At 34.8% G+C, this 11,629-nt stretch overlaps 1 pseudogene; it reads left to right on the top strand.

Moving 5' to 3' along the window:
• Window positions 1-9,601: 9,601 nt before the first annotated feature.
• Window positions 9,602-9,782, top strand: LOC121475424 (annotated as a pseudogene).
• Window positions 9,783-11,629: the final 1,847 nt, after the last annotated feature.

Below are 11,629 nucleotides of genomic sequence, written 5' to 3'. Positions count from 1 at the left end.
TGGGAAATCATGAAGGGATAAAAGATATAAAAATGTCATTGTGAAATTGTAATATAATAGTGGATGGCTTTGCTCAAATATCCTCTAAGTCTTAAAATCTAAGATCATATAGAGCTAGGCCTTTATATTTATGCCAGAAATGGAGATTGTGCTAGCAGGAAGTATCAGGAACCTAACTGAATAAAATAAGTAATGAAAATGAAAGGATAGAGATTCAGAAGCAGGTAGTCAGAGACACACACAGTCAATTATATGGTGTGCTTAGGTCATAGTCAAGGCCAGTGTGTGTGTGTGTGTGTGTGTGTGTGTGTGTGTGCACGCACACGCACAAGAAAGAGACAGTATATTGCACAACATGATGAATAATCTAAATAAGAATGTTGGAATATTGGAATGGAAGTTATGATGTACTACACAGATATCTACCCAGGCTCACAACCCCCAGCTGCTGAGAATGTTGTCAGACAACCATTCTCAAATGAGAAGCTAACCAAAAATTACCTTCAGCCAAATAAAGCTGTCATATCTAATGTCACTGGGTACCCCATGTTCAGCCTGTGTTCTATGGCACAAATATAGAGGCCACTCTATATGGAAGAATATAGAGGCCCAGCTACCTTTCTTCAGGGCTGGACAATTCCAAGGGGCAGGCCTAGCTCCAGATTTCCCTGAAGGTAGACTGAGACTTTTGTGCTATGACTGTTTCACAGTTTAATTCCTCTTTCTACCATACTTGCTTTATCTTCCCATAGGTGATGATTACTAAGGTACCCCTAATAATTTCCTGCACAGAAATCTCTATCTCAGAGTTTAATCCCTAGAAACTTGCCCAAAGATAATTGATGTCTGAAGTAGTCCAAAGAAGTAGACTCTAAAATTAGATTTTTGAGGTTTATCATCTAATGGCTAACTGGCAATAAAAAGATCAACACAGCTGGTAGGTGGTTATTATCCCTGTGGTGATCTTGATAGGGAACAAGTGGGAGATAATGCATTGGTGGGATCAATACCACATCATTTGAGAAGTTCAGAGGAAGTCTTTATTGTAGGACTATGGAATTGGTTGGGTATTGCTGGGTCAATGGATGTACTAGAGAAAGAAAATGAAAGGCTGAGGGTGTGAAATTAAAGCCAAATCTGAAAGCAAGTAGTCTCTTTTGGCAACACAAAGAGTCTCATTTTCTGCAGCCAGGGGCCAGAAAAAAAATTGAAGGCTTGGAACTTAATTAACAGGGAAAGCAAAGTTCCAAAGGAGGTTGAATTCTTAACTTCAGCAAGCTGGCTACATAGAGATTAGGGTCCTGATTAGGAAAGAATGATCCCCTCAGGAATGGCATCAGGACACTGGAAAACCATAAGTTCCCATATCCTTGTGAGCTCTCCAGGTGGGCAGGGGTGCCCATCACTTTTTTTTTCATTTTTTTAAAGATTTTTTTTTGGTGGGGGATGGAGGAGAGAGAAAGAGAATGGACATGGGTGTGTGTCAGGAGGGGCAGAGGGAGGGAATCTTCTGAGCAGAATCCATGCTGAGTACACAGCCTAATGCAAGGCTTGATCTCACAACCTATGGGATCATGATCTGAGCTGAAACCAGGCATCAGTTGCCTAACTGACTGAGCCATCCAGGTATCCCCTCCCCCACACACATACACACGGTTTCTTTTAAAGCCTAATACTACCCTACTTGAGGAAAACGTTACCAGAGCCTCTGCCTTGTAAGAAATAAGCAGCCCATTCACCATCTATTCCCACTTCCCCTTGAGGATATCAGAATAACTATATTAATTAACCATAGGGTCTTCCTAAGGAAATGCTGGACCTGTTAAAAGAGGAGCTATGCTTCAAATGAATTGTGGGAACTAACCAATATATATCAACAGGAGCCTGGAGAGTTTGTAGTGGACTGGATTCTGAAGTGCTGGATAATGAGGGAGCAGAATATAAAGTTATAATATAATATAAAGTTATAGCAGAAGTTTATTGATATGGGATTATTCTCCTTGATATAGGTATTAACACTATGGTAAGACCTTCAAGAAACTGCTTACATATTACTAGAATGATCTTTGGAAGCCTGGAAAATGTGATGACTAACCCTAAGATAGTAGAAATGAGAGAAGTATCTTGGTAAACAGGGAAATAAAAGATCAAAAGACTCAGAGAAGAAGGTGGATATTTTAATTAAGACCTGAACACCCAGTAACTGACTGTGTTACCTGGATGCTGAAAGTGATCTGAAAACACTGTATCTATTAAACCAGTAAGCACTCTACTGGAGAAAGAGGCAACAACATCACAGAGAGAAGCTCAATGTTGGGTTTTCTCTGCAAATCAGAGCTGAGAGTACATGATGCTACCACAGAACTGGGGTTCTAGAGAGCAGTGGAGATGAGAAGTTCCCAAAATATTTCATGCTGATGCTTAATTATTAAAGGAGTTGGAGTATAATTAATATAATGAGTGCCAAATTATAGCAGCAAGACTACAATGGCAATTCCATACTTGGGGATATAGATTTAACACATTTTTTTCCGAGTGATATGGAAGGCTGCCAGCTTTGAGTGAGTCTAAGAACAAAGAAGGACCTTATAGCAGATTGAAGTCATTTGAATTAAACCTAGTTAAAAACAGCCACTGCAGTGCTTCTGAGTTTTAGGAGAGGAAAAGTGGACTATGGGACATCAGGTGACTATGCAGCTGGAAATCTTTTAAACCAACCAAATCTACTGCCCAGCAGCAATCAGTCTTAAGATAGAAGTTATATCTTAAAGATTATGAATGATATCTCAAGGATAAATGTCCTGACCTTCCCCTAATTCACACTTATGGCTTGATAATGGGATGGTCATCCCTTATGACCAATAGTTTGAGGAGGAAATAGGTCACCCTTGGTTAGAAGGTGGTTTGATTTAGTCATTGCAAACTAAGAATGGAAGTCTGCTGCACTGAACGATAAGGGCTAGAGACAGTGCTTCAAGTGGTCAGATCTTTAGGTAATGTTCCTTGTCATCGACTTTTTATTAAAAGTTAAATGACCAGAGCTAAGAATATATACTTACAGACTCATGAATAATTTGACTAGTTTATTGGAGGCCTAGGAGCAAACTGTAATGTTAGGGACAAAGAAATCTGGAGAAAAGACACATGGATAAGTTTCACAAATTTTGATGATCTTTGTATTGTACGTTAATTAAGAGCCACTATGGGAGAGGCACAAAAGTATTACAAAAACAGAAGGAATCTACTGGTCAGCCTTTCTTATCAGTCTTCAGGACTGGCATAATGACATCAAGACTAGAGTGACCGAACTAGCAGGAATGTGGACTACACATAGACTCTGTTAATGTAGGCCTTCCTCAACAAAGCTGATCTAGTTATTGTTGTTGCTGAATATCAAAATTGCCTATAGCAGAGACCAAAATGTAAGTCCCTATGGCACTTCCCTCAAGGAGACCAGTCAAACACATGGACCTCCCAAACCCTCCTATCTGAACCGGAATCCATATATATTCCTGGTCTGGGTTTATGTATCCTGGTCTCAAGTCCTTATCCAGCACCAGTATCTGAGTGCTTACAAAATGTTTAATTTTCTGGCAAAGCACTTATTGTAACAGCTGATCATCCCAAGAAATACAATTCATATCAAAGGAAATGGGCACATCGCAGTGAGATGCACTAGTCATAGTATAACTTGTGTTACCCAGAAGCTTCTGACCTGGTAGCTAGAGCAGAGCATGGCTTCTGAAGGTGGAATTGAAGTTGGAGCCTATAATAAATCAATGGTTATAATATGATGCTTTGTGCCCAAGAGGTAGAAAACTTGAGTCTGGGAACCCAGTGGTGAAAGTAGGATAACCTTGCTTATCATCAGTTACCAGTTACCTACTGAGGGAATTTATACTTCTTATATCAATTCTCTGGGTTTAGAAGTGGTTACTATTAAAGAGGAATGATACCACTAGGAGACATGGCAATAGTTCTAATAACTTTAGTTAATAACTGCTACTTGCTTAGTTCAGGCTTCCTGTGCAAAGACACCCTGAGGCAAGAAAAGATATTATTCCTTTCTCCTCAATAATTTTCCATAGTTGTTAATAGAAGATTGAGCTATAATGTTGGGGACATGGAAGAAGATATGTGGCTGTTCAGGTTACCTTTTCGAAGTATCTCCTGGTATCCTTTGGTGAAACTTTGGCAGTAAATGGACTGTTGTATTTGTCCTGATCCAAAAAATACTTCTGAGGACTTATACCATTAGGAATGACATTGTTGATCATCCCTCTGCAGAGGTACCAGCTTGGGTTAAGAAAAATTTTGAATGAAAAGTAGTTGAGAGAATAGATAAGTATCAGTTGAGATTCTTGCATTCATAGTCACCACAGAATGTCTCAACCATTAAACTATCATCTTCCTTAAAAAGAAAACACAACAAAACAAAACAACACCAAACCCATGGAGATGGCATCACCAGAAAGCAACGAGGAGAATTGGTGAAATGGGGAGGTCAGTTGTGTAGTTCATCCCATTAACCCTATTAAAAGTTTTCTTGGTAAAGAAGATCAAACAGAATGCTATAGCACTGTTTAAACATTTTATTATTAAAAGAAAATTGGCCTGAGTGTAACAAAGGTTGAGCTGAGTAAAATCTTTGGTAGGTCACACAGATCCATTCTTTATGATTGAAGCATTCATCTCCCAGGCTGCTGAATGTGTTGAAAGGGACAGCTCACAGCCAAGCTGTTTTGCAAGAAATGCTACCTGTTTGAGGTCATAGGCCTTCCCCAGGACTCCCTAAATTCAATGACTGGTTTATACAGTGGTATAAAAAAAATGAGCCTTACAGTTTAAAGGCAGGAGAGCTTTGAAAGGCCATCCTAGTTCCAGAGCTCTCCATCATGTTGGCTGGGCCTTTGTGCAATTGCATTCCAGTTTAATTCTTTCATCTGTGTAATCCTTCTTCCTTCACTCCCTCACAAATGTTGATTTCAAAGACACTCCCATTCTACATTGAGTAAACCTCCTACATGGGCTCCTAGGCAGCCCAATCTAAGAAAAATGTCTATGAAGTTGAAGTCATTAGAGGTGAATGTCATTATATAGTGAATTTTCTTTTACTGGAAGCAAGTAAGACTAACTCAGCTAACTCCAAGAAATGTACTATAGATGGAAAATTGATTCTAACAGATGAATTCATAATTTGAAAATTATTTAGATGATATGTAATTCAAACTCTCATCCACTATAAGAATCCCCATCCATAATGCATTTCTTAGAGTTAGCTAAGTTTATGCTTACTTGCTTCCAGTAAAAGAAAATACACTACATCATGACATGAACCTCTATTGACTTTAACATTCATAGGAATTTTTAATATATGTATATAACAAATATTTATATATAAATACATAATAAATATATATTATAAATATGTACATATTTATAAATATGCATTATATATGACATAAAATTAATGCATCCTTATGGGTGTTAAATACATTCCTATGGGTGTTAAATTGAGAATGACATATTCCTACAGGCTGAGCATATTCCCTTTTTTTTCCGACATTAAGCTTAAATCAATTTAGGTAGGATTATATAGCTGTGAATCTGGATTAAATAAATGACTATATAATTAAAGGAAGGAGAAATTCTGATTAAAAGTAAATTGATATGTCATCACCCCCAAAATTAAAATTTGGTAAATTATAATTACTTGCATTTTTAGAAAAATATTTCATTAGCATTTTAAATGGAAATTTACATTTTTTAAATCCCTCTCTCCTTATATTGGTGCTACTATCAGCACTTTTCTTTCCTAGAATTGTCAGGCCTCTATAAATATGGTTAACTGCTTGACTAAGAAAATAAATTAAACTTTGAAGATGGTAATTTAAACTTCAGTTTATTTGATAGAGGGAACTAATGAAAGGAAGTGAATCAGGACAACACAGCCATGTGGCCTGTTTGCTGACTCAAGTCCATTTGCTCTACATGCTGTTTCCAACTAAATAGAGGTTTTTTCCACAGTGTGATTGACTTGTGATTAAAAGAGCTGTATTACATAACTGTAGATACATTCCTACTTATAACAATTGTTGTTACTTTTCTAGCACTTTCAAAGACATTGTTCTGCAAAAATAATTATCATATCATTTGGTTCAAATCAATTAATAAGAAAATAGTGTGCATTTCTAATTATTAAAAACACATATTAGAAAATTATTACATTCTGTTTAAATGAAATTTAATTTTACTCTTTTTTCTTTAGTCTTTTAATTTTGCTTGCCTTATTTTTCAAATCACACTGTCCTAAATTAAATTTTGCATACACATGCATTTTATATATTATATATGCTATCTATATGTTTTATATACATATCATAATTTTTAAAACTTCTGAGACAAAGAAAAATTCATGTTCTCCTCTTATAACAACATTTCCTTTCTGCTCATTTGAGAAAAATTTTTGTGAGGGCACACCATGCCCTATGTTCTTTGACTCTTTTTTGTTTGTTTGTTTTTGTTTTAGGATTTTATCTATTTATTTGACAGAAAGAGCAAAAGAGCACAAACGAGGGGAGCAGTAGAGGGAAAGGGGCAAACAGCCTTCCCATTGAGCAGGGAGCCTGATGCAGGGCTTGATCCCAGAACCCTAGGATTATGACCTGAGCCAAAGGCAGACACTTAACCAACAGAGCTACCCAGGTATCCCTGTTCTAAGACTCTTGAATTGGCTTTTTCATTTTTCATGAACTTCCATTTAATGAAAATAAATAAAAGATGTCATGAAAAAAGTGCAACAATGGTGTAGATATTATTAGTTAAATATTCACATATTTCCATAACTTTTTTCTTTAAATAATGTATTTCATTAACATAGCATATGCAAAACTTGAAAACATTCATTTTTGCTCTGAACACGCATATTTTCATTATGGTTATACAAATAAAGGAATAAAATTAAATTCACATGCCTCTTGAGGTTGTGCTATGTGGAATGTATCAGAGAAGAAATCCTGGATGATCCTGTAATTGTCTCCTTTAGAGTGAGGAATTATCCTCACTTGCTTCTGAGTAGACTAACTGTTTTTCTTAGTTTATTCCTTTTTTTTCCCAAAATAGAATTGTTCTCTTACATTGTGGTATGTTTTATCAGATGGTTTGAAAATATGATTGTGAAAACCCCTATACAAAAGTTTACAAGGATTGGAAATTTATCATCACATAATAGTGCCTATGTTGGAAATACTACTGTATCTCATTTCAAATTTCTCTTGTATGGACATAGAGAACAGTCACCTTCAGCCTTTTTATTGTTTCATGTAAATGTGTACTAACTCGACTCAATAATAAGTGAGCTAAAGTGATATATTTTACATGTTGGATGAGACAGAGAAAAGTCTTCAGCATTGTTTTCTAGTCTCCTTTTACCTCTTCTGAGTGAAGAGAAGGGACTCAAGTTTCAAAGGGTGGATCTCAAAAATGATAGAGCCCCCATTATACGAAGCTCTGAGAGCTATATGGCACAGATACCTACACCAGCTTGTAGTGGATATATGGTTGAAATGATATAAACATTTATCACATTATATTATAAAACTTTGGAGGTTGTTACTTTACCCTAAACTAACCTATCTGGACCAATAATATATCTGCATTAAGAGATATGATGTAGAAAATTAATATTTGATTAAGATTTGAGATGGCAATATCAAGCAATTGGTGTAGTGAAATATTATTTTAGAAATCTTAACAGAATTTTATTTTTTCCCAGTTTTATATTTTTCCTTTCATCTTTATTTAAATTGACATGAAAAAAAATAAATTGACATGATATTTGGGCTTCTTGCTTTCACAGAGAGATGTGGCAAGATATATTGATACGTGCTCATCTTTTAAGCTTCTTTTTATAGACCATAGCCTCCTCTCACAGGAGAAGACCACTGGGCATAAATAAATGTATTGGAAAAATGGGATTTGAGAAATGGAGGGCTTCCACAAATGGTGGGAGACAGAGTGGGAATGATGAAACATTGATATATTCTAGAAAAGGGCTGCTGCTCCTTATGCTCAGTCATAGCCATAGGAGGCTGCACGAAAATCCGGATGAAAAAGATATAGAGTAAAAATAGATATGTGGGGCAATGGGCATTTCTTTCTAAAGAAGATTATAGGAAGAGCAAGATGTGTCACAAGTCCCCAGAAAATGGCTTTGAAATAGAAGTAGATCCAATAAACATTAAAAGACCCAGAGGGTAGAATAATGTCTCATGATGAATTGTTTAGATTGCAATGAGCAAATGCCATAGAGGATATTGGAGAGCTCTGGAATCACATATGTGTATTAATGACTAAAATCAGGTAAGAACAATGATCAAATTAGAGAATAGTCAACATTCATAACCAATCTTCCCAATACTTCTGTAGCTCAAGAAGACATGGAAATTGTGAAATAAGGAAAATTTACAAATTGAAACACTGAATTTAAATTTTTACTACCCTGGAAGACTTTGATATATATATATACATATATATAATATAATATATAATATATAATATATAATATATAATATATTATAAATCACTCAGTGATTACTCATAAATATAGATTTAAAGGTGTTCCAAAGCCAAAGTTATAAATGCAGTGTTTTGTGGCTTTCCAGCCAAAGAAATATTCTTTCTATCTATATACCATTTTATAAGTCAAATAGCATACATCTGAACATAAATTTAAAAATTATCTGTCTAACCAGGGGATCAACAAAATAGTAAAAACCCAATAGTAAATATTTTAGGCTTTATGGGCCATATGGTATATTTTGGAACTACTCCATTCTACTTTTATACCATGAAAGCAGCCATAGATAATCCAAAATGAATGAGTGTGCAGTGTTTCAATTAAAAACTTTACAGAAACAGGTAATGGACGAGATTTGGCTCATGGACCATCATTTCTTTATCTCCATGCAGGCTCAAAACAGTGATGTGGGTATTTTTACAACTTTGGGATCATCACTTCTCAGTTTTGATATATATTATACAATATTTTAAATATTTATATATAAATATATATACTCTGGTGTATATATTATACACTATATATAATAAAATTATATATATAATAAAAAACAGAGAGAAAGTGAAAACAAGAGTTAGAAGAGAGATTATAAATCACTCAGTGATTTACTCATAAATAAAGATTTAAAGGTGTTCCAAAGCCAAAGTTATAAATGCTAGTTTTGTGGGCTTTCCAGCCAAAGAAATATTCTTTCTATCTATATACCATTTTATAAGTCAAATAGCATACATCTGAACATAAATTTAAAAATTATCTGTCTAACCAGGGATCAACAAAATAGTAAAACCCAATAGTAAATATTTTAGGCTTTATGGGCCATATGGTATATTTTGGAACTACTCCATTCTACTTTTATACCATGAAAGCAGCCATAGATAATTCCAAAATGAATGAGTGTGGCAGTGTTTCAATAAAACTTTACAGAAACAGGTAATGGACTAGATTTGGCTCATGGACCATCATTTCTTTATCTCCAGTCAGGCTCAAAACAGTGATGTGGGTATTTTTTACAACTTTGGGATCATCACTTCTCAGTCTTTTGGCTAATATCAAGTGTAGTATCTGTTTTTATCAGCTTAATATCTGATATATCCTCTACCTGAGGACAGTGTATCAAATGGATTTTTTTTTTTGATCAGGGAGTTGGAATAGGAGCTTGCTCTATCCACTCCATGCAGTGATCTGATATAGTACTGCACACCCTTGGGGAATACCAGACAGCTGCCATTGTGTTAACCAAGTATGATGATCCCCGAGCCTCCACTTGGCAGCCCTTAGACTATCTAACTGCTGTGTGCTTTTGCCATTCAGGTACAAAAGACAGTCAAGAATATGTGTAATGTATATTTATACACACACTATGGCCAGCCTTCTTACATACTACTAACATGAATACAAGTCTAAGTCAACAGTGTAAGTGGTTTTGCTCTTTTTTTCCTTCTTTATTTTTGTTTCTATCTTTAGATTTCTTCTCCTAGTTTTTACTTTCTTATACTTAAGTTTTTGTTTTTCAAAAACAAACAAACAAACAAACAAAAAACATTGGGGTCATATTTTTCTTTCCTTTTAAAAATATTTGAATAATCTTCTTTCCATGTGTTTATTCATAAATGTGATTTGGCTTTGTCCATTCACAAATCATTCGAAATCTCTAAAGTTTATATAAAATGATCTTAGAATATTGGAATGAATGATAACTGCATGTGTTTTGAAGGGAAATGGAGATTGACAGGCAGCTTCTATAAATTGACAGTCAAAGGAAAAGTGGCAGAAAGAAAGTATGTCACACTGGAATATTTTGTGAAATATATTGAAACTTATGGCATCCTCCCCCTCATTTTAACCCTGCATGTGTGCACTTTTTCATTACTGCTAAGCAGAAATGTTTATTCTCCCTGAAATGCTGAATCTGACTTAAACTTCAATACATTTCACAAGTAAGAATTTACTATGGAGAGTATCTTCCTTTTGCACAGTTAACAGCATTCCTAATGAGCTGTTAATGAGCTGTCAATTTCTAATATGAGCTAAAGAGCTAAAGTAGTCACTGCGGAATTCTAGAAGCAAAAATGTTGAATCCCAAAAACATAATCAAATGAATTATTCCAAGATTTTAATTACCCTTAAGTTATACTGGCTTTATGTGTCATTTCTAAATTACAAGTGGTGTTTTTGAAGATTAATTTATGATCTTAAATATTATCTACTGCACAATGTTACTATTTTTACATGAGTTATTATTTTAATTACTAAATATTGTTTGTTATGGAACTACTCTGTGCCAGCCAATGTATTCTCAAAAGTTACGATCTATTGGGGAATATTCTGAGATGTGTAATTATTTTAATAATAATAAATAAAAATATGATAATACCTGGAGTAATAGGCAAACCTGTCTTAAGGTAAACACCTTGAATTATCTAAGATATTCATAGTAAACTATTTGAAACAGGTCTAGTGTGGAAATTATTTTACTGAATTCAGACTTTGAAACAAAACATGATTATTTTATCTTACTTAATTTTATTTTATTTAAACATGATCACCCTCCAGTATAGAGAAAGAATCAAAGGAAGAACATGGTGGTTAAGGTAATAGTCTCTTTATGGGGGTGGTCATTCTTGAAGTGAAGCTATTCATTCCATTAATTGCCCACACCCAAGGATACCCAAATTGGTTGATTGAAATGTTCTTCCAATGTATAAAACCAAAAATGTGGAACAAAAGGCAAGAGAGAAATTGTAGAATTTTCTTGCCACTGAGTACTATTGCATTTCTATAGTGTAGGTCTGCATATACAGGTAAATTTCCCTGAGCCATAAATCAAAAGACACAATATTGACCTGTCTTTCTAGCACCTCATTCAAGAGGTTCATCTTCTGGTGACCAATAGAAAGTTACTTGTTCTTTGTTTTATTTATTTATTTATTTATTTATTTATTTATTTTTATTTATTTATTCATGAGAGACAGAGAGAGGGAGAGAGACAGAGAGACAGAGAGAGGCAGAGAGAGACATAGAGAGAGAGAGAAGCAGAGACACAGGCAGAGG

Source organism: Vulpes lagopus, chromosome 1, assembly GCF_018345385.1.
Source record: "Vulpes lagopus strain Blue_001 chromosome 1, ASM1834538v1, whole genome shotgun sequence".
NCBI lineage: Eukaryota > Metazoa > Chordata > Mammalia > Carnivora > Canidae > Vulpes > Vulpes lagopus.
This window is presented reverse-complemented; position numbering and strand designations above follow the sequence as displayed.